Source organism: Stegostoma tigrinum, chromosome 13, assembly GCF_030684315.1.
Source record: "Stegostoma tigrinum isolate sSteTig4 chromosome 13, sSteTig4.hap1, whole genome shotgun sequence".
Taxonomy (NCBI): domain Eukaryota; kingdom Metazoa; phylum Chordata; class Chondrichthyes; order Orectolobiformes; family Stegostomatidae; genus Stegostoma; species Stegostoma tigrinum.
In genome coordinates, this window is record NC_081366.1 from 50,023,216 (window position 1) to 50,047,531 (window position 24,316).

Sequence of the window (24,316 nt, forward strand, 5' to 3'; positions counted from 1 at the left end):
TTGTAGGTTATGTGGAACAGTCCCTCTTCCGCACCTACACAGGCCCCAAACCCCACCTCTTCCTCCAGTACATTGATGACTGTATCGGCGCCGCCTCTTGCTCCCCAGAGGAGCTCGAACAGTTCATCCACTTCACCAACACCTTCCACCCCAACCTTCAGTTCACCTGGGCCATCTCCAGCACATCCTTCACCTTCCTGGACCTCTCAATCTCCATCTCAGGCAACCAGCTTGTAACTGATGTCCATTTCAAGCCCACCGACTCCCACAGCTACCTAGAATACACCTCCTCCCTCCCACCCACCCTCCTGCAAAAATTCCATCCCCTATTCCCAATTCCTCCGCCTCCGCCGCATCTGCTCCCACGATAAGACATTCCACTCCCGCACATCCCAGATGTCCAAGTTCTTTAAGGACCGCCACTTTCCCCCCACAGTGATCAAGAACGCCCTTGACCGCGTCTCCCGTATTTCCCGCAACACATCCCTCACACCCCGCCCCCGCCACAACCACCCCAAGAGGATCCCCCTCGTTCTCACACACCACCCTACCAACCTCCGGATACAACGCATTATCCTCCGACACTTCCGCCATTTACAATCCGACCCCACCACCCAAGACATTTTTCCATCCCCTCCCCTGTCTGCTTTCCGGATAGACCACTCTCTCCGTGACTCCCTTGTTCGCTCCACACTGCCCTCCAATCCCACCACACCCGGCACCTTCCCCTGCAACCGCAGGAAATGCTACACTTGTCCCCACACCTCCTCCCTCACCCCCATCCCAGGCCCCAAGATGACATTCCACATTAAGCAGAGGTTCACCTGCACATCTGCCAATGTGGTATACTGCATCCACTGTACCCGGTGCGGCTTCCTCTACATTGGGGAAACCAAGCGGAGGCTTGGGGACCGCTTTGCAGAACACCTCCGCTCAGTTCGCAACAAACAACTGCACCTCCCAGTCGCAAACCATTTCCACTCCCCCTCCTATTCTCTTGATGACATGTCCATCATGGGCCTCCTGCACTGCCACAATGATGCCACCCGAAGGTTGCAGGAACAGCAACTCATATTCCGCCTGGGAACCCTGCAGCCATATGGTATCAATGTGGACTTCACCAGTTTCAAAATCTCCCCTTCCCCTACTGCATCCCTAAACCAGCCCAGTTCGTCGCCTCCCCCCACTGCACCACACAACCAGCCCAGCTCTTCCCCCCCCACCCACTGCATCCCAAAACCAGTCCAACCTGTCTCTGCCTCCCTAACCGGTTCTTCCTCTCACCCATCCCTTCCTCCCACCCCAAGCCGCACCCCCAGCTACCTACTAACCTCATCCCACCTCCTTGACCTGTCCGTCTTCCCTGGACTGACCTATCCCCTCCCTACCTCCCCACCTACACTCTCTCCACCTATCTTCTTTACTCTCCATCTTCGGTCTGCCTCCCCCTCTCTCCCTATTTATTCCAGTTCCCTCTCCCCATCCCCCTCTCTGATGAAGGGTCTAGGCCCGAAACGTCAGTTTTTGTGCTCCTGAGATGCTGCTTGGCCTGCTGTGTTCATCCAGCCTCACATTTTATTATCCAAACTTGACATCTGGCTTCCCATTCCCATTGTACAAACAGATCCGGCACTTCCACTGTATTTATTGGCTGACAGCCTGAAATTGTCCAGCCATTTCCATCATGAACAGAAGTGCCACCCACTCGCAGTCTGTTGTTGGAATGCATTCTAGGATGACAGTATTCTGCCCATTATTTTTATCGCTGTGCCACATGCTGCATGAGGAACTGATGCAGATTAGTGGCAAAATGTTACTGCAGTTCTGTCTGTCCTCCCTAAAAAGGATCCTATCCACCTAAAATGATAGGGCCAATAATTTAGTAAGTAGCTGTTATTTTAATGTAAAATTCATTCAAAGAGGTAAGCAAAATGCATTCCAACTTTCAATTTGCCATTCCTTTAGTAGTAGATTCACACGTTCACTGTTCTATAAAAAAAAAAGCTCTATCAAAGACACTCAGAGATTCAGGATTAATTTCTTTTCTACTTCTGTTCATGGCTTACAAGTAACTGGCATTTTGCAGGTCCAAAGTAATGCAAGTCTTGCAGGTATTTCTGTAACTGTATTCTGAGGTATCATATTCCACAGGCATGTGTTATCAGTACTAAGTGATCGAGAACACCAGTCACAGAATTGAAGAATATTACTGTGCAGAATTTGAGACAAGGCAATAAAGTCAGTTCTGGTCAATATTAATTTCACCTAAAGCCTCAATACACAATTATGGCCCTTTTTACACTGCAAGTAGCATACATTGAAACGCGTCAGCACCATTATAATGTCAAATTTCATTTGCTACTTGTGAATCAAATAATTGATGTGCCAACTTGCCTCTGTAACCTGAGAATGTGACATGTTAAGATTAATCATAACTTCTGAATCACAGCCATACTTTGTCTGAAAGCTAAGGTACAAAGAAAATTAGTTATTGTATGATTAAAATGTCAGCAAAGTGTGGATATAAATGTTGGAAATTCAGAACTAAAGGCAGCAATGCAAGGGTTGGCACTTAACAGTGGAAAAAAGGTTAAAAGCATTTAAAGGTCAGATTTGATTAAATAATTGGAAATCAATTTACATTATCTAGAAACATCAACCGGTTGATCAGTGCCTGAAGCATTAAATCATTTACAACTGTATCAAACAGGTTTCCGACTAATTTATCACAGTTCAACTTTGTCCAGTTTTGCAACAAAACATGTATTCAATCATTCTGCAGATCTTAAACAAATTACTGTTGCAAATTTTTTTAAGAAAAACAGACATTCCAAGTCACTGGGTTATCGTATGAAGATGTGCAGCTGCATATTGAATTTAACTAATTTAATTCTTGAGTAGTTCTCTAATCAGTTCAGCTATGAATGGTAAGAAAACATTTCAATAACCAATAAAATGTATAAACAAAAATTGCTACAGTTCTATTTTATTTAGTTGGTTACTTAGCACTTTCATTTCAATAGTATGTACATTTTTAAAATGTAAATTTATCTTCTTTAAACAAACTTTTTAACCACACATTGTCAATTGTGTACATCTAACAAATAGGAATCATAAATTTCAGCCTGAGGCCAAGATATTTCCATGCTGTCCTCTCCCACTAAGGGATGTGCCTGGTCTTAGGGACATTTCCTGTAAAATCCATCCTTTATATCCATTTTAGATTTCAGTGAGATTTACTTCAGCTGACAGTTTGCCTGAGTACCACTGAGCTTTCAGGACAGAACTTTGTAATCAAAAAAAGTTCACCTTGTATTGAATAAATGGTTTCTTTTGCAGCTCCAGACATATTCATCTATTTCTTTCCTCAGTCCTGGACTGGGGTTAGACTACCCATGGAAGTATGGTTGTGAGCCATCCACTGCTCAGCAGACCACTTTGGAGCTGGCATTGCCAGACATTTATATGGCTCCATACTTGACATTTAGGAAAGGACCCACATTTTGGGTTGATGACATGTACCAGTCCTATTCAAAGCTTTAGAACCAGTGAAGGAGACCTTCAGAAGCCTTGTGCCACAGTGCTCATGATTTTCTGTCAAATTTGTCATTTTCTAAACTGCAAGGTTGTTTAAATTTAATTAGTATGCAAATCTCCAGTACTTGTAGAAGATTCTGAATCCCAGAAGGTTGCCATGGGAAAGAACTTATCAGATTATTAATTGTAAAATCAGTATTTGCATTCCTACCAACAGTCATGTGAAAAGTCCACATCAGAATCTATTTTAAGCCTGTGGTCTATTTAACTTTGATTAATTAAATTAATTATTGTGGATATATTGTGCAATTTCTTTGGCGAAATGATACCAACATTTTCTAATCAAATTTCACAATGAAAATAATGTAATATTTGTTGGCTTATGGATAATATGCTATCAGAAAGTTTCATTGTATCTTTGCACTCCTGTAATGATGTAGTCATGTTATGAGTGGGTCAGTGACAATGATAACAACACATCAGTATCAATCTCCACTTGCTTTGCCTGATGTTAAAAAGCCAGGAGTGAATTCAAGAAAGGATCAGTAGTATATGAGCCCAAAATTTGGGGTGGCACAGTGGTTCAGTGATTAGCACTACTGCCTCACAGCATCAGGGCCCCAGGTTTGATTCCACTCTCAGGCAACTGTGTGGAGTTTGAACATTCTCCCAATGTCTGCATGGATTTCCTCCGGGTGGTCCAGATGTGCAGCTTAGGCACATTGGCCACGCTAAATTGCACCTGGTGTCCAGGGATGTATAGGTTGGGTGGTTAGACGTAAGCCATGCAGTATTACAGGGATAAAATAGGCAGGGTGAGTCTGGGCGGAATGTTGTTCAAGGGTTGATGCAGATTTGATGGGTCAAATGGCCTGCGTTGACTCTGTAGGGATTCTATTATTCTATTCTGTGTGAAAGAGGTTGATGTGCATTTTATGCCCAGCAGTGTAACTGATATGGCAGTGGTGATGTTATCTCTCATAACATAAGAAACTGTCTCATGGGTAGCTGCAGTATTGAAAGAACAAATGGACATTTATTACAAAAATAGAAACTGCTGGTGAAACTCAACAGATCTGGCAGCATTGTGGGAAGAAAGCAGGATTAATGTTTTGAGTCCTGTGTTCCAATGTTCTGAAGAAGAGTCGCCAGACTTGACATGTTAACTCTACTTTCTTCCCCACAGATGCTGCCAGACCTGCTGCTTTCCACTAGCAATTTCGTTTTTGTTTCAGATATCCTGAATCCGCAGTTCTTTGCTTCATATTATTACATATTATTTTGTTGTGCTTCACCAGTGTATAAAAATATTACATTCACTAGCACATTCGTGTCTCAACTAACAATAAGCTATTTGCTTTCATTGATATGTCACGCTTTTAGTTGCCCAATTTAGAATAGACGCTGAGATCTTTATCCCTCAAGTTATGTGCTATGGTGATCAACTGGTGGTTGTAACACTATGACAACATTGAGACAGACAGCTGAATGAGCCCTTCAAAAATCTTCAAAGATCCTCAAATTTGACCCCAATAGTTCCTAACCAGAGTCTTCAATAAATCATGCCAGACTATGTGAATAATCAATTCTCAATAATGGTTTGCAGCTTAAACAAAAGAGTTAACAATTTATTAACAATACAGTAACTTCAGCAGAGCTAAATTAAACAACAAATAAATCTAACTTTTGTCCATGTTTAGACCCAAGAACCTTTATTTTCAGACCAATGAGCACAAAATAGTTAATGATTATATATAAAAAAAGAACTGGCCAGATTACTTGAGGTTTTCACGATGAATCATTCCACAAGCATAGATCATTGTTTCTTGCTTGCTTTTCTGAAGGTTTCAATCAGGCTTACCTTTTTGACTCATTCAGAGAGAGACAATAACACTTATAACTTAGTTTCTGTTCTCTGAACATCAACAACTGATAAAAGGAAGTTTAGGAGGAAGCTCTCAAATCTTCATGCTGTATCACCAACACCCAAACTCCTCCTCCCAGAAAAAAAGCATCCAAAACGCAATTCAAAACTCTGGCCTCTCTCTGTCAGACTGACCATCTCCTTAGATGGTCCCAGTTACCTTTCAAAATCTGCTATCTGCTGGAGCATAATGTCTCTCCCAGGCTTGCTGGAACCAATTCTCAGGCACTGGTCTGTGCTATCATTTCAAACGTAACGCTCCTCCTCCTTTGTCGAAGCATCTGTAGAAATTTTTAATCAAAAGTCAATCTGTAAGTAGCTTCCATGCCTGACCTTGCAAACAAAAACAGCTTGCTTTTTCTCTCTTCCCTTTTTTAATGTAAGCTGCTGCCTATAGTCGAAAGGCTGTTTTCAGCCCTCAGTACTCAGTTCACTGCTCCAAACCAAACTTGATAAAAGAACGCAATAAAAATAATTAAAAAGTAAGTGAAGGCTCTAACAGCACAAAGAGTTAGCTTGATATAAAAACTAGGTGCTGGAGATGTGCAATAGATCTAGCAGCGTCTGTGGAGGGAGAAATACAAAGTCTAAGGAGGAATCATATCAAACTCGACATTAGCAGTATTTATCTCTCTCCACAAATGCTGCCAAACCTGCTGAGTTTGTCTAGCATTTTCTGCATTTATTTCAAAAATCCAGCATGTACTGTACTTTTCTTATAATTTAGGTAAACGCGACACTATTTTCACCAGGAATCCTACATGGTTTACAGGAAAACATCTGGATCATGTCAGCTTTTGGACTTGCCCCACTTCTCTGCACTTACACTGACTGGAAGCTGGGACAGCCTGTTATTCCAGTCACACTGCAGTAAGCTGCATCAGGATGTCTGCTTGATATATTGCAGCCCAGTGTAGGAGGTGCAATGCCCTCAGGTAGCAGCCACATTTTCGTCACAGGTACAGGCTTCCAGATGTTATCCCCCAACACCCCCCACCAGCATCAGGAGTCTATACAAAATGCCAAAAGCTATGTATAAGATTTTCCTGGTATATGAACAACATGGCCAACAGCAAGACATTCATAGAATATAGTGAGAATGGAAAAAATTGACTATTGATATCACAGAAAAATGTCCAATTTTCTCCTTAAGGTTTCAGTGGCTAGAAAAGAAACTCACTAATCAGTGGTGAGGGCCCTAATTATTTGCCTTAATATCTTATTATTACCTCATACTGTCTCACTTCAATTCAGTTGCTATACTCTAGTGTATCAGAGAAAACCACCATTTCCCAATTTGAAAATCAGACAAGATATCTGGCAGCTCTCTGCCAGACCCTGATCCTGACCAAAATTCCTCAACAGCTTGAGACATGCTCCACGGGTAGCAACTGTCTCCATCCCTTGTCCGCAGATCTTGGCATTGGCAAAGCACCAAGCTCAACACATCATTGTGACACATCTTGAATTAACTTGTAATGCATACACTTCAGCGCTGACACCTAACATTGCAATGCTTCATCCAAGCCACTTTGTGTGGAGAGATGGGCACCCACGTCATGCATTGGAACAAGGTACATTTAGGGTTCTTTAAATTACTTTCTCAATGCTCATTCACTTTGTACGTACTTAGATGCTCACAGCAGTTCTGCCTTGCATTGCATTTTAGCCCAGGCAAAAAGCCAAGCAGTTTGTCATGTTTGCCAGCAATGATTTGTCGACAGGGTAGAAATATTGCTGTACGACACTGTGCTCCACAACATGTTCCAAGGGCTCATACAGCAAACATACTGCATGTACTTGAGCCAAATAGCCAGGTCACAAAGTCTAAAGGGAGTAGTCCTCATTCCAGTCAAGGAGGATTGTGGGGTGCTCCTGTAGTCAGTCAAAGGCAATATATGATCTCGGCTGTTGCGAGGATTTGGCCATGGCAAGTTGAGCACTGGATGCAAACAGAATTTGGGTCGTCCTGTTTTAGGGATTCAGCTAAAGTCGTCCTGCAGTCTGAAGATTGATTTTCTTTTCTTATTTGATTTATTATTGTCATACATACCTAGGTAGAGTGAAAGAGTTTGCCATTGTGTGCAGTGCAGGCAGGTCATAACATTCAAGTGCGTTAGGATAATAGAACAGAGCAAAGGATACAATGCAATGGTCAGATAGAAAGTGCATAATGAGTGAGATCAACATTTAATTTTAAAATTCAAGAGGAGCATTTAGAAGTCTGATAACAGCAGGGAAGGAGCTGTTCTTGAATCTGTTAGTATGCGTTGCTGGTAATTCAGTGGGGCAGCGGCGTAGCTCTCATACAGGGGGCTTGTCCTTCCTCAGTCTGGAAAGGTGCTGAGATTTCATCAGTATGTAAGAATTGTAGAGGCAGAAAGGTTTGGTAGATTTGCTGGTGGTGAGAGCCATTGAGGAAAGATACTGCATTGCAATCATGAGTATGGTAGACCATGCACCTTGGTTGGGAGGTGGTACAGTGGCTAGAATTAGAGTGGGTATGAGGATTGTGAGCGAAGATGGTGATATTTACTTTGAATAACCTTCACATGGCGCTATTGCTTGTTCCACCAGAGCATGGACACTGCATTGACTTAGATGGCTACTTCAGACCAGACTAACAGTTTCTGGTGCCACAGTTTTCTCTGTCAATCCTGGGTATATAGGATAGTCCTCCTCTCCAATCCAGCCTGACTTCCAGTTCCCTGTCTGTAAAGTGATTTTCCCAACTTGCCTTTCCATCCATGTTGTACGGAATTGCACAGGATGACACTGTGAGCAATTCCAGGCTGACAGTGAGTGGAATGGTGCAATGATGTTTAATATGGCAACCATTATTTCACTGCTGGAAAGTCTCAGTGAACACTTCACCTCTACTGAACATAATACTGCATAACACCAGTAAATGTGGAGGCAGAATGCACACTTGATGAAGTGGGCAGGAGAAGAACGCGTGAAAAAACATTACCTGGGCATCATTTGGCTAAAATATGAGAAAATTCAGCTCTATGGCTGTTCTTTGAAGAAGAATGAAGGTGGCCTAGAAAACAGAAAATAAAAAGATAACTTTAATTCATGGCTTAAGTGAGAGAAAGCCAAAATTGGCCATCATACGTAGAACAAGCTGATCCTGTTGAACAGCAGGGGTTAGAGAAAAGGGGATGTTACTGCCTCTGTCAACACTGAAAAGATTATAAATCTTTTGCACTTCTTCTCCCCTGTCACCCAGTGATGCAGCTGAATATAAAATTCATATTGCTCTCGTTTTCTGTTTTTCCTCAGATTCCTCCAATGCTGCTTGCCCAAAGTTTTGCTATTTGCTACACATCATAAATAAGAGCAAATGTCTTCTTCCACAAAAGATTAGGAAAGCTGTTGAACCATGGAAATTATGATTAGGATCAAGAGATTATTTGGCCAGAACAGCAACTTACATTTATATAACACCATTAACATACCAAAATATCCCAAGGCACTTCACATGAGCATTGTCATACAAAATCTGACATCGAGCCCATGAGAGATATGAGGGCAGATAACCAAAAGATTGATCAATGAGGTAGGCTTTAATGAGCCTCTTAAAGAGAAGTTATGATGTTTAGAACAGGAATTCCAGAGCTTATGGTTTTGGCAGCTGAAAACACAGCCACCAGTCATGAAGAAATTAAAATTGGGGATAGACAAGAGGACAGAATTTGAGGAGTCATGGTACACAGATCGGACAGTGCAAAATCATGGGAGAATTTGAAAATAAAATGAAGAACTTAAAGATGTTGCTCAGCCAGGAGTCTGTGTAGGTTACTGAATGCATTGATTGTAGGTGAGTGGTACATGCTGTGAGTTGGCCTACGAGTAAGAGAGTTTTGGATAAGCTTAGGTTTATGGAGATTTGGGTGAATGTAATTCAGCCAGATGTCCTTCAGAAAAGTCAAACTTTTAGATATCAAATACATGGGGATAAGGGTTTGGCAGCAGCTAAACTCTGGCAGCAGTTGAGTCAGGTGGTGTTACAGTGATAGATGCAGACAGTCTTAGTCATCAAGAGTTATATTTCCCTCTATCTGAAGTCATGAGCCAGTTTTCTAAAGGAATTAATTATTCCAAAGCATAGTCCTGAAATGTCAACATTCATATGTAATATGTTAGTTTCAGTTAGTTTTTGTCAGGGTCTCTTCCGATGTGATCCGTATGTGTTTCTCTTCCAATATCAATAATTATTATCTTGTCAGTTATCTATTCATTTGCTGTTCTTGAGATCTTAATTGGCACATATTATACCTTGTAATTGTTAGCATTCCAAATTAAGTTCAAGGAACTTTTAAAAGACATTTGAACAAGAACATGAATAGAAAAGGCTTTGGAGAGATTTGGGCCAGGAGCGGGCAGGTGGGACTAATCCAGTTTGGGATTATGTTCAACGTTGTCTGGTTGGAATGAAGAGTCTGTTTCCATCATGTATGAATCTATGACTCTAAGTATAGAGTTGTTGGGAATTGATTAGATATACAGAAAAAGAGGAATGTACGTGGAAAATTAGCATGGCCACTGTGCAAGGATGGTATACTGATTCATGAAACATCACCTTTTTTTTCTGAATATGTTTCTTGTACACAGTGCTAATATTTCGACTTCTGCTCAAGTACCGCCTCAGAATTTGATGCTACAGAGGGGTGCCATAACATGTCCAAACAAGTTATTTAAAAACATTAATAATATAACATGATGGTAGTTTGCAGATTTAGAAGCTGTACATTTGTAACCTTTCAGTTTTTGTGAGTAATTTAAAATCCAAGACTGGGTAAAGATCAACTGCAATTCTCCTCTGTCAGCTGCTGGCTGTCAGGAGTTGAATGGTATTTATACCCAAAACATTGAGTGTATTTCAGGAGGGGACAACTCAATGAACCAGTGAAATCCACTGTTTTGTAAAACACTTTGAAATATCTGTGATTTTGATTCAGGATTAAAAAAAAGAAAATCTTTCCAGTGCTTATTATCTTTTAATCCCAATCATTTCCATGCAGTTGAGAACCAGCAGTTATTCTGAGTGTTAGACAGCGTACAATGACGCCTCTAGCAGTAGCCTAGTGGTATTATTGTTTGATTATTAATCCAAAGACCCAGGTACTGTTCAGAGGATGTTGGTTCAAATCCTGCCATGGCAGATGTTGACATTTAAATTCAATAATCTTTAAAAAAAATACTAGAACTATGAATTTAATGATGGCCATCAAACTGTTGTTAATTGTCAGGGGAGAAACACATCAGGTTCACTTTAGAGAAGGAAACCACAATCCTTACCTGGTCTGGCCCACATGTGACTCCAGATCCATGGAAACGTGGTTGATGTTTAATTGCCCCTGGACATTTGGGGTAGGCAGTAAATACTGGCCTTGCTAGAGATGCCCGCATCCTGTAAATGAAGAATAAATAAATATAACTTTGCCTTGCTTGATCAAATTTTAAAGATATTGGAAGAACAACTATTTATTGCTATAAAAATCAGTGACAAAAATATTTGTCTTATCTAAGGAAAATATTTGAATGTTTGATCTGATAGCAATGAACAAACAAAGCTCAGTTTGAAATTACTTGAATGATGCATTGTTGGAAACAATCTTCTCTTATCAAATCTGTGCAGCTCGAGCTCATCTTAATATCGCAGAACCATGATATTCTAAAGCAGACTTCGGAGATCTATGCCACGATCATGAAACAGCTTGTCATGAATAAGAAGCAAAATTTTAACTCTTTGATCTTTCAACTGAAACGAGTAGAACAATAGCTCAAAGTGTTTTCAAAGATTTATCCCCAATCTCACTGTCACTTCCATTTTGATTAGAATTCAAATTCTTGCTGATATTTTCAAAGTTAGTGTAAAATAAAAACTGACGCATTTAAAAATTGACTGTTGAATCACTGTGAGCCTATTTTCGTGTGGCTAGCATGGCTTAACTTCACAGGGAGCCGACTGAGATAGTCGTAGTGATCCTATCCGTGCGCCAAGCAGGTCTAGGTTCAAGTCACACCTGACCAGGAGATGCGTTATAACAAGGCTGAACAGGTCAATTTAATTTCTTTTTAAACTAATGTCACTCCACAGTCTGTACAACCAGTCTCCTCAATAGTTTATAAGTAAATATTTAATATCGTTTCTGTTTACCTTTCTCACATTACTGCAGTTTATTGTATTTCCTGACTAAATGTTCCTTCTATTGATACAATTTCAGTTCTCTCTCCTCAAGGTCATTGCCTAATTCTCCCTAGTTAACACAAGTTCAGCCATTTCAGCATGTAACATCTCTGACACATGCATTCTTGGAGAAGAAGGAAGCAACATTAACAATCACTATTTAATATAAGTTGCTATCAAATTTGTTTTAAACCATAGGACATTTAAAACATAGTGTCGGGAAACAGCCCTTTGTGCGTTGTGGTATCTCACTTAGATGTCTTATGGAGTCAAGTCTGCTCTTTTGGCAGAAATCTTCTTTCATTACTCGGTCCATGAAACAGTTCCCTCTTATGATCCTTCAAAACTTCTGATTCTGATGTAAATGCCAGGAATCTCAACCACTGATCCAAAGACTGCACCAAGGTTTGGAGGGAGTTCTCTTTTATAAATATGTCGCTCTGGTCACAGCATCTGCTAGACTGCCGGTACGGCCGTGTGCTATGACGAGTACCTCAGCAGCCTCAAACCAATGGCAATTTCCATCCAGTTCTTGCAAAGATAATCAATCAGAGTTACTGCTTCAAGTTCATGATCCTTTATCAGAACAATTCTGATCAAAGGTCATTGATCTGAAACATTAATTCTGTTTTGTCTCACAGATTGTTATGGTGCAGAAGGTGGCTATTCGATCTATTGCACCTGCACCACTTCTATTAGCTAGTGTCAATTTATGCCCCTTTGCTGTATCTCTGCTCACCATTTCTAACTGAATAATCATCCAATGCCTTCTTGAATGCCTCAACTTAATTTGCCTCCAGCAGGGTTCCAGGCAATGCATTCCATAGCCCACTAGCCGCTGTGGGAAAAAGCTTTTTTTCCCCTCACGTAACGTTTACTTTGTTTGCCCATCACTTCGAATTTATGCCCTCTCATTCTTTGTTTTTTTTATGAGTGGGAACAGCTTCTCCCTATCTATTCTATCTGGCCCAGTCATGATTTTGAAAAACTGTATCAAATCTCCTCTTAGCCTTCTTCTCACCAAGGACGCCAGTTCCAACTAATTTATTAACCTAGCTGAAGTTTCCCATTCTTGGAGCCATTTTCGTGAACCACTTTTGCACTCTCTCCAATCTGCTGCACAATGTGGCACCCATATATGTACACAATACTCCAGCTGAAGACTAACAAGTGTACTGTACAAGTTCGACAATACCTCCTTACTCTTGAGCTATATGCCCAAATTAATCAAGGTGAAAACACTGTAAGCTTTATTAACTGACACCTTTTCTGTCAACTTCAGTGATCTCTGTACAGGTACACCCAGGTCAGAATTATTCTCTATGTAGTATTGTCTTTCAATGTTCTTCCAACCAAAGTGCATCACCTTGCACTTCTCTGCATTGACCTTCATTTGCCACCTAGCTGCCGACTCCACCAACTTGCCAATATCCTTTTGTAATTCTACCTTATCCTCCTCACTGTTTACAATTCTTCCAAGTTCAATGTCCTATACAAACATTGAAAATTGTCCCCAGTCACCAAAATCTATGTCATTAATATGTATCAGGAAAAGCAAGGGTCCCAATATCAACACCTGGATAGCTCCACTACAAACCTTCCTTCAGCCCAAAAAGTATCCATTGACTACTACTGTTTGTTTCCTACTAGTCAGACAACATTGCTTCCATTTTTGTTTCAGAAATCTGGCATTCACTATACGCTACTTTTCAACAGGAACATTTATTTGACATTCCAGGCCAAGAAACAAATCAGGAGCACAGTATCTCTGCTTTCCACTGTATCCTAGCTACCTGGGCTAATGTGGGGAAACTTCAAATCCGGTAAATCTCTGCCCATGGCGGATCTTGCCTGATATAGGAGACTACATTTTGTGAGGACAAAGGCAGCAGCAGACTTCTCAAGTTTGGTTACTCAGTCTTTGTGTGTCAGGGTCTTCCTGCCTTAATTCATCAGCTTTAGCTTCTCACGTAGTGATCATGTACCAAGATAAATGGAATTCAAGTCCTCTTTATAATGAGGAATAGTTGCTTATTCTGTTCCTTTCACTATCCAGTGTATTCTCTGTTTTTATTTTTGGTAAGAAAAAGAATCACACAGTGTCGCACAAGTCCATGGTGCTCACAACCTGGTAAGATTCTGCCTGGTGTCTTTCCTACTCAGTTCACATAGTTGAACATTTTTTGACATGTGGGATCCTTTGTTACTGCTTCACATCAATGTGAAATACTGTGTGAAATGTACACCCTGTTGGTTTTGCATGAACAGCAAAGTAATTTGAGTATTGTACAGTGGTGCCCAAATTACACGGATGTCACCGTCAAGACAAGGGCTTGCAAGATGCTTCCAACATATTTGTTGTGAGGAAAAGCGGCACAGCAGCTGATGGATCCAACAATGCCTGGTGCGAGAAATAACTCTAAGAAGTTGACTATAACAAGTTGACATGGCAGCAGATTTGAGGTTTGAATTTTCTCTTTATCGGAGGTGCACTGTATCTGTTGGAGGAGGAAATCACATGACCCAGGCATACTCCTGATGAACTCTTTGGATCAGTCTATTTGTACTAGCTTTCACCAGGACTTCTGGGATAACCCATGGGAACAGTGACATGGGCTAAAGGGTCTCCAGCCCTTTCTCCTCTTCACTGTACCTAAGGAATGATGAAATTCCCCCTCAACCATTGCCTGTTGTTGAATTTCTTTCAATCTTTTTTGTGGTGAAATTGCATGTGTGTTTTTACCAACAGCTGTTCTCTATGAACCGAGTCTAATCATAAAATGCTCAATAGATCACCACCACCCATTAAATGACTTGCAGATGACATTGCAAGTGCTACTAAGTGTGTTATTTTAAAACCGGACACACATGTTTTGATCTTATTTGTCATCTTCATGACTCCTTTATCAGTTGGTGTTCTAAAATCCATCTCTTTGAAGATCGGACATCATAATATTTTTCACGACTTTATGTATTTTCTAAGTGCAAGTTTGCTGACAGTGAGTGATACAGTAAAATAAACCCAAATTCAATGATCGTTTTATGTATTAGTATCCTTTGGCACTGTTCCATTCTGCAGAATATTTAATAGATTTGTCTAAGGAATGCATCATTATTGTGTTTATAACAATGGCGTTAGAGGACAGAAGGGAGGGGCAGTTACAGGATCCTGCTTGTAAACCTTATAAATCCAGTATCAAACAGATAGAATTACAGCCCTGAAATAAATTGTAGTCCTACATCGGACATCACGTTCACTGTTTCAGGAGGTTTGTCTTCACTTTGCACAGTGACTTATTTTTAAAAAGAACTGGCATCACAATTTTCAGAACACTTTAGTGAGTGTAGATTTGGGTTGTGATCTTTTTTATTTTGTCCATCTGCTCAATATCATCAGCAATACACACATATCCAGAAGTATTTTGTGTAATTCTCTCCATATGATGCTGGAACAGATCCTGATTAACAGAGAGACTGCAAGTCTCAGGAAGCAATATCTTCCTGTTGTCAAAGCTGTGATTTCTTGAGATTCTCTTGTGAAGTGAACTGACCAGTATCCGTGTTTGACATCCAGCTTAGAGCAGAATTTAGCAGCTGTGAATTTGAGATTCACTTCCTCTAATTGTGGAGTTTTGTGTGGAATATTGCATCTCTTTACAGAAAAGGTTAGATATCTTGCATCCAAATGTACTGTGATTGTACCATCTTTCTTCAGCACACACATGATAGTATTGCACCAGTCTTTTTGCTGATGTACACAATGGATTATGCCATTGTAATCCATTTCACCTAAAGTTTTCTTAGGCTTCTCTTCTATACAACTGCACACCTTCAGGAAGGGTCAGTTGATGGAATTGCATCTTTTCTGCAGTACAATTTACCATCACATTTGAAGGTTCCTCTCGCATCAAATCTATCTGGGTATAATTACTCTAAGACCTGGACCGACTCAATGCAAGATTTCTTGATCTCTTCAGTGGCATGCAAGCTGGCAATCCTGCTGTTGCGGGTCTACTTGTATGTACCAAGTAAAAAGCTTGTAGTTTCCAGGCAAAATTGCTATAGGTGTATTTTTTCACCAATACAGAAAATGTATGTTGCATTATTTATAATTAATCACGCTGTTGACTCAATGATCCAGGTGCATGTCCTTCAGGATTTTGACTCGTAGAACGTGTTCTTAAACTCCCATGTTGACTTTGGTCTTGAGTATATCTCAAATTTCGTCACGCTTATGAGATTAATAGTGGCAAAGTTTCTAACTGTTGGACTTCATCCACACTATGAGTCACATTCATAACATGGAAGATTTTTTTGCATTCAAACTGAAGCTGCTTTCACTCTGAATCTTTACCCTGATCAGCCTTATTGCTAACCTCATGTACATGCTTGCACTTCTACTAATCTGGCGTACAATTCTGCGGTTGCTGCCAGCATACAGCTCATGCTTTTGTTTTGTAACCTCTGGTTGTATCTTTGAAATGAGACTTCTTGCATAGGCAAGCCATATACCTATTTGTACCACTGACTTTCAAAGATCTTGAAAAGAAGGACAACTCCACAGTGGGGACAACAGACTGCACTTCCCACTTAGCTTGCCTGCTTCCTCCTGTACTGTGCAAGTATCTCCACTTCATGCTTGCAGACATTGTCCTCCAGCTCCAATTGCTTCATATTTTATGCCATCTCCAAGCAGTGTACCAAAGTCACTACAGAGTTGCTGCAAAAGCTTAGCAGGTCTGGCAGCATCTGTGAAGGAAAAAACAGAGTTAAGGCTTCGGGTCTGATGATCCTTCCTCAGAACTTGAGGATGGGTCACCGGCCCTGAAACATTAACTCTGCTTTCTCCTCCACAGATGCTGCCAGACCTGCTGAGCTTTTCTAACAACTTTGTTTTTGTTACAGCCTCATTGTTTGCTGAATAAACACGGCAAATGTGGAAGAAATCAGCAGGTCTGATAGCATCTGTAGAGAGAGAGAAACAGCTAATTTTTTGAGTCCAGTATGTTTCTTCTTCAGAATTGCTGAGAATATTCCATTTTCTGCTCAGATGGCCCAGCCTCTGAAAAATTACAGTCATTGCCTGCATCATTCTACTCTAATCAATTGATTCATGTAGATGTCTTCTGGGAAACAATAGCTTTAGACAGTGAATTCTAAAATTTACTTTTACATAAAACTGATTTTCCAACGCTTCCCAGAGCTGTACAAGATCTGGAGATCCACATCTGTAAATAGGTTTGGTTCCTGTATTTAAGAAAATTTATTGTTTTTTAGGAAACAGTCCAGGGAAGGTTCACTGGGATGATCCCTGGTATGGAGGGCTTGTCGTGGGAGTAAGTGTTAAACACGTTGGGACTCATTGGAATTAGAAAAATGAGAGGTGATCTGATTGAAACATACGGGAATCTTAAAGGACTTCACAGGATAAATGTTGAGAGGATGTTTTCCCTCATGGGAGAATCTAAGTTTTTTCTTAAAAAAAGGGCAGACTTTCAGAATAAAGAAGTGCCAATTAAGACTGAGATGAGGGAGAAAGTCTTCTCTCAGAGGGTTATGAATCTCTGGACTTCCTTGCCACAGAGAGATGTCTGACATCCTCGCATATGTTTTAAGGCTGAGCTAGACAGATTCTTGATCAGTCTGAGAATTAAGGGCTCTGGGGAAAGGGCAGAAAAACAGTCATGAGGAATGTTTGATTCGATTCAATACAACATACCAAGCCTGTAATTTAGTTTGAATTATTTTTACCATCAGATAAACTTGTATTTAAATGACAATTTGAGATAACTGTATAACTGTAATATTGAAACTGTGCCACATAAATCTTTGTGTATGGTGTGTGTCCCTTAATGTTCCATGCACTGCTTGTCTGAAAGGCGGTATACAATAATGGCAGATATTTCTTTATTATTGTTGCTGAAAAAACGGTAAAAGTTCATCCATAATGTCCAAAATGGTAGTGCAGCACGGTGGTTCAGTCGTTAGCACAGCTGGCCCACAGCACCAGGGACCCAGCTTCAATTCCAACCTTGGGTGACTGTCTGTGTGGAATTTGTACACTTTCCCTCCGTCTGCTTGAGTTTCCATTTATTGCTCTGCTTTCCTCCCAGAGTCCAAAAGTTAGATGGATTGGCCATGCTAAATTGTCATGTCCAGGTGGATTAGCCATGGAAAAATTGGGACTTTGGGAATAGGGTGCGGAGACTGGATCAGGGTGGGATGCTGTTTGCAGGATTGGTGCAGATCAGATTGTCCAAATGGCCTCTTTCTGCACTGTAGGGATTCTATGTTCAATCAGGATATTTGGTGATTTGGCATTTATGTAATGGATATTAGCCTTACTTAAATTTCAGCCATGCCTGTGCAAAGTATAGTTATGTAATTGTTTGAATCTAGCATTCAAATAACTAATTGTATAGAATTACATATATCTGGTGTCTGATTCCAAGAAATCTATTCATTAAAAAGCATTTTAATTTTTTTATGGAATGTTGGCAGCATTGGCAAGATTGGCGTATATATTCCATCCATAATCTTGAGAAAATGGTGTTGTGCCAACTTCTTCAACTACTGCTGTCAATGTCCAGTCCATTAGGATGGTGTGTGACTTAGAGGGGCGCTTGAGTGTTAGAGTTCTCATGCACCTGCTGCCGTTGTTCTCCCAAATAAGAGGTTCTGGGTGGAGAGCTGCACTTGAAGAAGACTTAGCAAGTTGTTGCAATGTCCCATCTAAATTTATTTACAAGGAAGACCTGAGAATTATTTCTTATGTATTGACTGTATTTCATGTTTTGTTTCTTAAATCCTGCTCTCTTAATCACAGAACAGAATGTGTCCCCATCACAAAGCTTTGGATCTTGACTACAATGTTTAGATTTAGTGGAGCCTAAGATCAAGTCTCCCAATGACAGATTTATCAGTGCAGAAGGCCACACCCAATCTACAAGGGGATTGGGCCGGTGCCAAATTAGCAAATTAAGCCTTTTGTTTTAGATGGGCCTGACGTCCGTCTAAAATGAATGTTGGCTTCATTTCAATATTGAAACAAGACTGTTACGCCCTGTACAAACCCAAGTCCTATATTTGTTAAACCTAGTCTGTATTTATGTCATGCAAGCTCTGACTATTATTTCTGGGGATACTAAATACCAAAAACAGCAAAACTGTTGTACTTTCGTGGCATGAAAGCAGAAATTGGTGGAGAAACTCAATAGGTCTGGCAGCATCTGTGGAGGGTTAGCAGAGTTAACATTTTGAGTCCTGTGACCCTTCTGCAGAACTTCAGTTATACTTTTATAGGAAATCTAAACAACAGGACCAATCCAACCCAACCAATTTCCACCTCATTAATCTACTCATAATCATCAGTAAAGTGATGGAAGGTATTATTAACAATGCTGTCAAGCAACACCTATTCAGTAATAACCTACTCAGTGATGCCCACTTTGGGTTCTGCCAGGGCCACTCAGTTCCTGACCAGATTACAGCCTTGGTTCAAACATAGACAGAAGAACTGAATTCCAGAGGTGAGGTGAGAGTGACAGCCCTTCATGTTAGTGCCACATTTCAACGAGTGTGATATCCAGAAGCCCTAGCAAGACTGGAATCAATGGGTATCAGAGGGCAAAATCTCCACTGATTCGAGTTATACCTGGCACACAGAAAAATGTTGTGTTTGTTGCAGGTCAGTCATCTCAGCTCCAGGACTTCTCTGTGGGAGTTCCTCAGGGTTATGTCCTTGCCCAACCATCTTCAACCACTTCATTAATGAACTTTCTTCCATCATAAGGTCAGAAGTGGGGACGTTCGCCAATGATTGCACCATATTCAGCACCATGTGCAACTCCTCAGATACAGAGGCAGTCTATGTTCAAATGCAATTCAATCCAGGCTTGTGTTGACAAGCGACAAGTAATATTTGTGCCACACAAATGCGGGCTATGACCATTACCAATAAGAGACAAACTAACAACTGCCCCTTGACATTCAAAGATGAATTCCCAACTGTGAACATCCTGGGTGTTATCATTAACCAGAAACTTAACTGGACTTGCCACATAAACAGAGAGGCTACAAGAGCAGGTCAGATGCTAGGAATACTGTGGTGAGTAACTCACCTTCTGACTCCCCAAAGTCTATCTAGCATCTGCAAGGCAAAGTCAGGAATACTCCCCATTTGCCTGGATGGGTGCAGCTCCAACAATTGCCAAGAAGCTTGACACAATCCAGGATAAAACAGCCCGCTTGGTTGGCACCGCATCCACAAGCATCTATTCACTCCAACACCGACACTCGGTAGCAGCAGTGCGTACAATCCACAAGATACGCTGCAGAAATTCACCAAAGATCCTTTGACAGCACGTTCGAAACCATTCAGACATAGTAAGAACTACAGATGCTGGAGTCAGAGATAATACAGTGTGGATCAGGAGGAACACAGTCAACCAGGCAGCATCAGAGGAGCAGGAAAGTTGATGTTTCGGTTCAGGACACTTCTTCAGAAATTCTTCAGAAATCATCTACAAGAACTAGGGCAGCAGATGCATGGGAACATCACCTTCAAGCTTCCCTCCAAGTCATTTGCCTTCCTGTCTTGGAAATATATCACTGTACCTTCGCTGCCTCTGAGCCAAAATCCTGGAATTCCCTTCCTAATGGAATTGTCGGTCAACTCACAGAAGGTGGAGTATAGCAGTTCAAGAAGGCAGCTCACCACCAACTTCTAAATGGCAACTCAGGATGGACAATAAACGCTGGCCAATCAGCAGCATCCGTATCCCACAAATTAATTTTAAAATCGACCTACATTTACTGCTTCCTCCAGAAGTTCATTCCACACTCAAACCATCCTCAGGCACCTTTTTAAATCTTTCTCCTCTCACAGTAAAAGTATACCCCCTAGTTTTGAATTCCCTGGGCCCAGGGAAAAGACATCTGTCATTAGCGAGTTTTGAGAAGATTTGTAGCTCAGGTTGAGATTCTGGATGTGAGTTTGCTCGCTGAGCTGGAAGGCTAGTTTTCAGACGTTTCGTCACCATTCTAGGTAACATCATCAGTGAGCCTCCGACAAAGTGCTGGTGTTATGTCCCGCTTTCTATTTATCTGTTTAGGTTTCCTTGGGTTGGTGATGTCATTTCCTGCATTGGTGATGTCATTTCCTGTTCATCACCAATGCAGGAAATGACATCACCAACCCAAGGAAACCTAACCAGATAAATAGAAAGCGGGACATAACACTAGCGCTTCGTCGGAGGCGCACTGATGATGTTACCTAGAATGGTGACGAAACGTCTGAAAAACTAACCTTCCAGCTCAGCGAGCAAACTCACATCCAGAACACCTGTCATTCACCTTGTCAATGCTCCTCATGATTTTATAAACCTCCAAAATGTCACCCCTCAATCTCCTATACTCAGTGAAAGAAGTCCCAGTCGATCCAGCCTCTTCTTATAACTCAAACCCTCTAGTCCCAGCAACATCCTGGTAAATCTTTTCTGAACCGTCTCCAATTTAATAGCTTCCTTCCTCTAGATGGGCGACCAGCTGTACATAGTACTTCAAAAGTGGTCTCAGCATCACCCTGTACAATCTCAACATGATGTTCCAAGTCCTATGCTCAGTAGTCTGAGCAATAAAGGCATGTGTGCTAAACGCCTTCTTAGCTACCCTGTCTACCTGTAATGCAACTTTCAAAGAACTATGAACCTGAACCCTTAAGTCTCTCTGTTTGACATCACAACCAAGGGCACTACTATTAACCAGCTGGTTCGCCATTCACATAATCTGTCGAAGTTCTATTTTCCTGCATGGTAGAAATTTCCTCATGCCCGCCTTCCTTGAGTCTTCTTTGATTCCTGTTGCATTGACAATGTGGCTCAAAACTGCTAGCATTAGCTTTGAGAATTCACATTTGTCATTAAATGTCAAATCAGCATCCATTAATTTGATTCAATGAAGAATGCAGGAAGGCCTATCAGGAATAAGGCATACCTAAAAATGAGCAAGCTATAGTATAGGACTAATTGTGTACCAAACCGTGGAAGCAATGTTCTATAGATGGAGCTAAGCATTCCAAAATAAATGCATCAGATCCAAGCCTTGCAGCCCTGGCACATATAATTGTGAATGATTGTGGACAATTAAATAACTCACTAGAAGAGGCATCTCCACAAATATGCCCATCCTCAATGATGGAGGAGACCAGCACATTAATGAGTCGTTATCCACATTGACTTTTACAAAGCTTTTGACAACTCTACCCAGGGCCTTACCATTAATTATGTGACTCCTGCCCTTGGTTGTTTTACCAAAATGCAAAGCCTCACGTTTATCCAAGTTAAACTCCATCTGCCACTCCTCAGCACAGTTAGTAGCCACTTAGTATGGGAAGTGTGGGAGAGGGACGCAGAAATAATTCTGACTTCAGATCTATTTCAATACTACTTAACCTCTGCCGTCTGAGTGCCTATATTAAGGTATAATGAACTTAAAAAATTCATCAATTTAATTTTCTCATATATTTGAACATCCCTATTTGACACATCACATCATAGGAGACCTTTCCTTCTCGAGAGGTGGCACAGAATAGATCGAGTATCAAATTGTTACAAGGTATACAACCTCCTCTCAATGGATAGCAGAAATGGCACACTTTCGTTTCTATCTTTGTTGGTATCATCCTGTTATGTTTAAGCAATATACGGAAAGGAAATTTTCAGAATTTTGGTGGATCATGTTCATTTCTTTTAAATGTAAAGTTAATGAGCCTGGGTAGCAGGAAGAATGTAGAATGTAAGAGAAGTTGTAAATATGTCTCAGCTGTGAAGTCCTACAAGAGACAGGAAAAGCAGTCTGTTTCCTGTGAGAATTTTGTACTGTTTTACTGATAAACAGACCATGAATTCTACTGTCTGCATTATTACAGCAGATGATAAAATGAGACATCACCAGATGCTTTCACTCAAGCTGTATTAATGGCCTTTGGCAAAAAAAAAGTTTAAAGATCACGGGAGGAAATATCTGCACAGCACAAAATGTAATATTGTCTTTTCTGTTGTATTTGGCTCAAATTTGATCAAATTGAGCTAATGAATCCAGCGTGAAGGAGGAAATAATGACTTGAGAGCAAAGATGTGGGCAGCCCAGTTTTCATCGTGTCATAGACTAGCAGCTCTATAAGTCAGATTAAGGCAACAACAGGATATGGCAATGGTGAAAGACTTTTAAGCTTATCTTCTACCTCTGAGGAAACAGCATTCCTCATTGACATGTGTCGTGGGAATTACTTCATGGTAATGGCATCTGCTAGCTTCAAAAGTGAACCTGGTCCACATATCAGAATGATAGCTTAAGCTCTCTCAGGCAATATAGGGCAATGTATTTCTGTCACAGTCTTTTAATGTGATTACAGCAGCTAATATTTAACCTGCCAGATTTAGACCCTAAAATTTAATGGCATTTCAAGTGTAGTCACCCTGGTAACTTGTGCTGAAAATGGAATTTCAGTTGGGATCCAAACACGCCAGTACATTCCCATGCAGCCTAGTCATGTGAGCAACGCAAGATGGGAAAGGAGCAGGGGTAGTGACCCTCATATGATTTGAATTCAAGCCTTCCTGTGTCTCAGAAGGACTGTACTAATAAAACAGCAGAAGTGGAACCCATTTAAGAGCTTTACTTGGGAACGTGGCATGAACCCAATTGGATAATCTTTTTGGAAAATAGGAAGAAAAATAAAATATGCTTTACAAAGGAGACTATGTCCTCACCTCTGACTTCAATAAATGGGTAACTTCTGCCAGGATGTATCTGTAGTGGGAAAGGTGTCAGCTATTGTAATGTCAAGCTCCCACCATGACAGAAAGTTATCTGGTAGCTAAGAAGGAGAATTCCAGTAAATAAATCTCAATACTGTGAGCCGGACATGAACCTCGTATGGGTCTTTGGAGTCACAGTTACTACCATTTTATTGGTATTGATAGATCACTTGCAATGTGGCGTCAGAAAATAGTTGAGAACCTGAAATGGCAGCTTTGAACAGTAACAGACATTGAAACAATGATGTACAATTTTATTAATATCAAGGAGAGTTCTCTCCTGGGCTTTGAGGATTTGAGCTGTAGGGAGAGGCTGAATAGACTGGGGCTATGTTCCCTGGAGCATTGGAGGCTGAGGGGTGACCTTATGGAGGTTAATAAAATCATGAGGAGCCTGGATAGGTTGAATAGACAAGGTCTTTTCCCTGGGGTAGGGGAGTCCAAAACTAGAGTGCATATGTTTAAGGTGAGAGGGGAAAAATCTAAAAGGGACCTCAGGAGCAACCTTTTCACGCAGAGGGTGCTGCGTGTATAGAATGAGCTGCCAAAGGAAGTGGTGGAGGCTGGTACAATTATAACATTTCAAAAGCATCTGGATGGGTTTATGAATAGGAAAGGTTTAGAGGGATATGAGCCAAATGATGAAAAATGGGAATAGATTAATTTAAGATATTTGATCAACATGGACGAGTTGGACCAAAAAATCCGTTCCCATATTGTATATCTCTATGACTCTGTGACTGTTAAGTGTTTGATGGTGCCACCCTGTACATTGTAGTCTCATAGAGATGAAGAGATTTTATGTGTGCTCTGAAATCTGTGCTGGATTCGGTGATCACA

The 24,316-nt window shown here is 40.9% G+C and overlaps 1 protein-coding gene, 1 long non-coding RNA gene and 1 pseudogene across 4 annotated transcripts in view; 2 read left to right on the forward strand and 1 right to left on the reverse strand.

The window, feature by feature from the left end:
* Window positions 1-24,316, forward strand: part of neurl1b (neuralized E3 ubiquitin protein ligase 1B) — a 419,935-nt gene that overhangs the window by 281,444 nt on the left and 114,175 nt on the right. The gene's annotated exons all lie outside the window — the stretch shown is intronic.
* The window catches only part of LOC125458511 (uncharacterized), a 61,737-nt gene continuing 42,566 nt past the window's right edge, over window positions 5,146-24,316 (reverse strand). For 2 of the 3 annotated variants that reach the window (XR_007248831.2, XR_007248829.2), the window contains exons 2-4: window positions 10,766-10,877; window positions 8,433-8,504; window positions 5,146-5,742 (exon numbers count right to left, since the gene is read on the reverse strand). This is a non-coding gene — a long non-coding RNA (uncharacterized LOC125458511). Of the gene's footprint in view, window positions 5,743-8,432; window positions 8,505-10,765; window positions 10,878-11,056; window positions 11,163-24,316 lie in introns of those variants that run through there. The other variant, XR_007248830.2, reaches the window with a different exon arrangement.
* On the forward strand, window positions 9,957-10,054 carry LOC125458581 (U6 spliceosomal RNA; annotated as a pseudogene).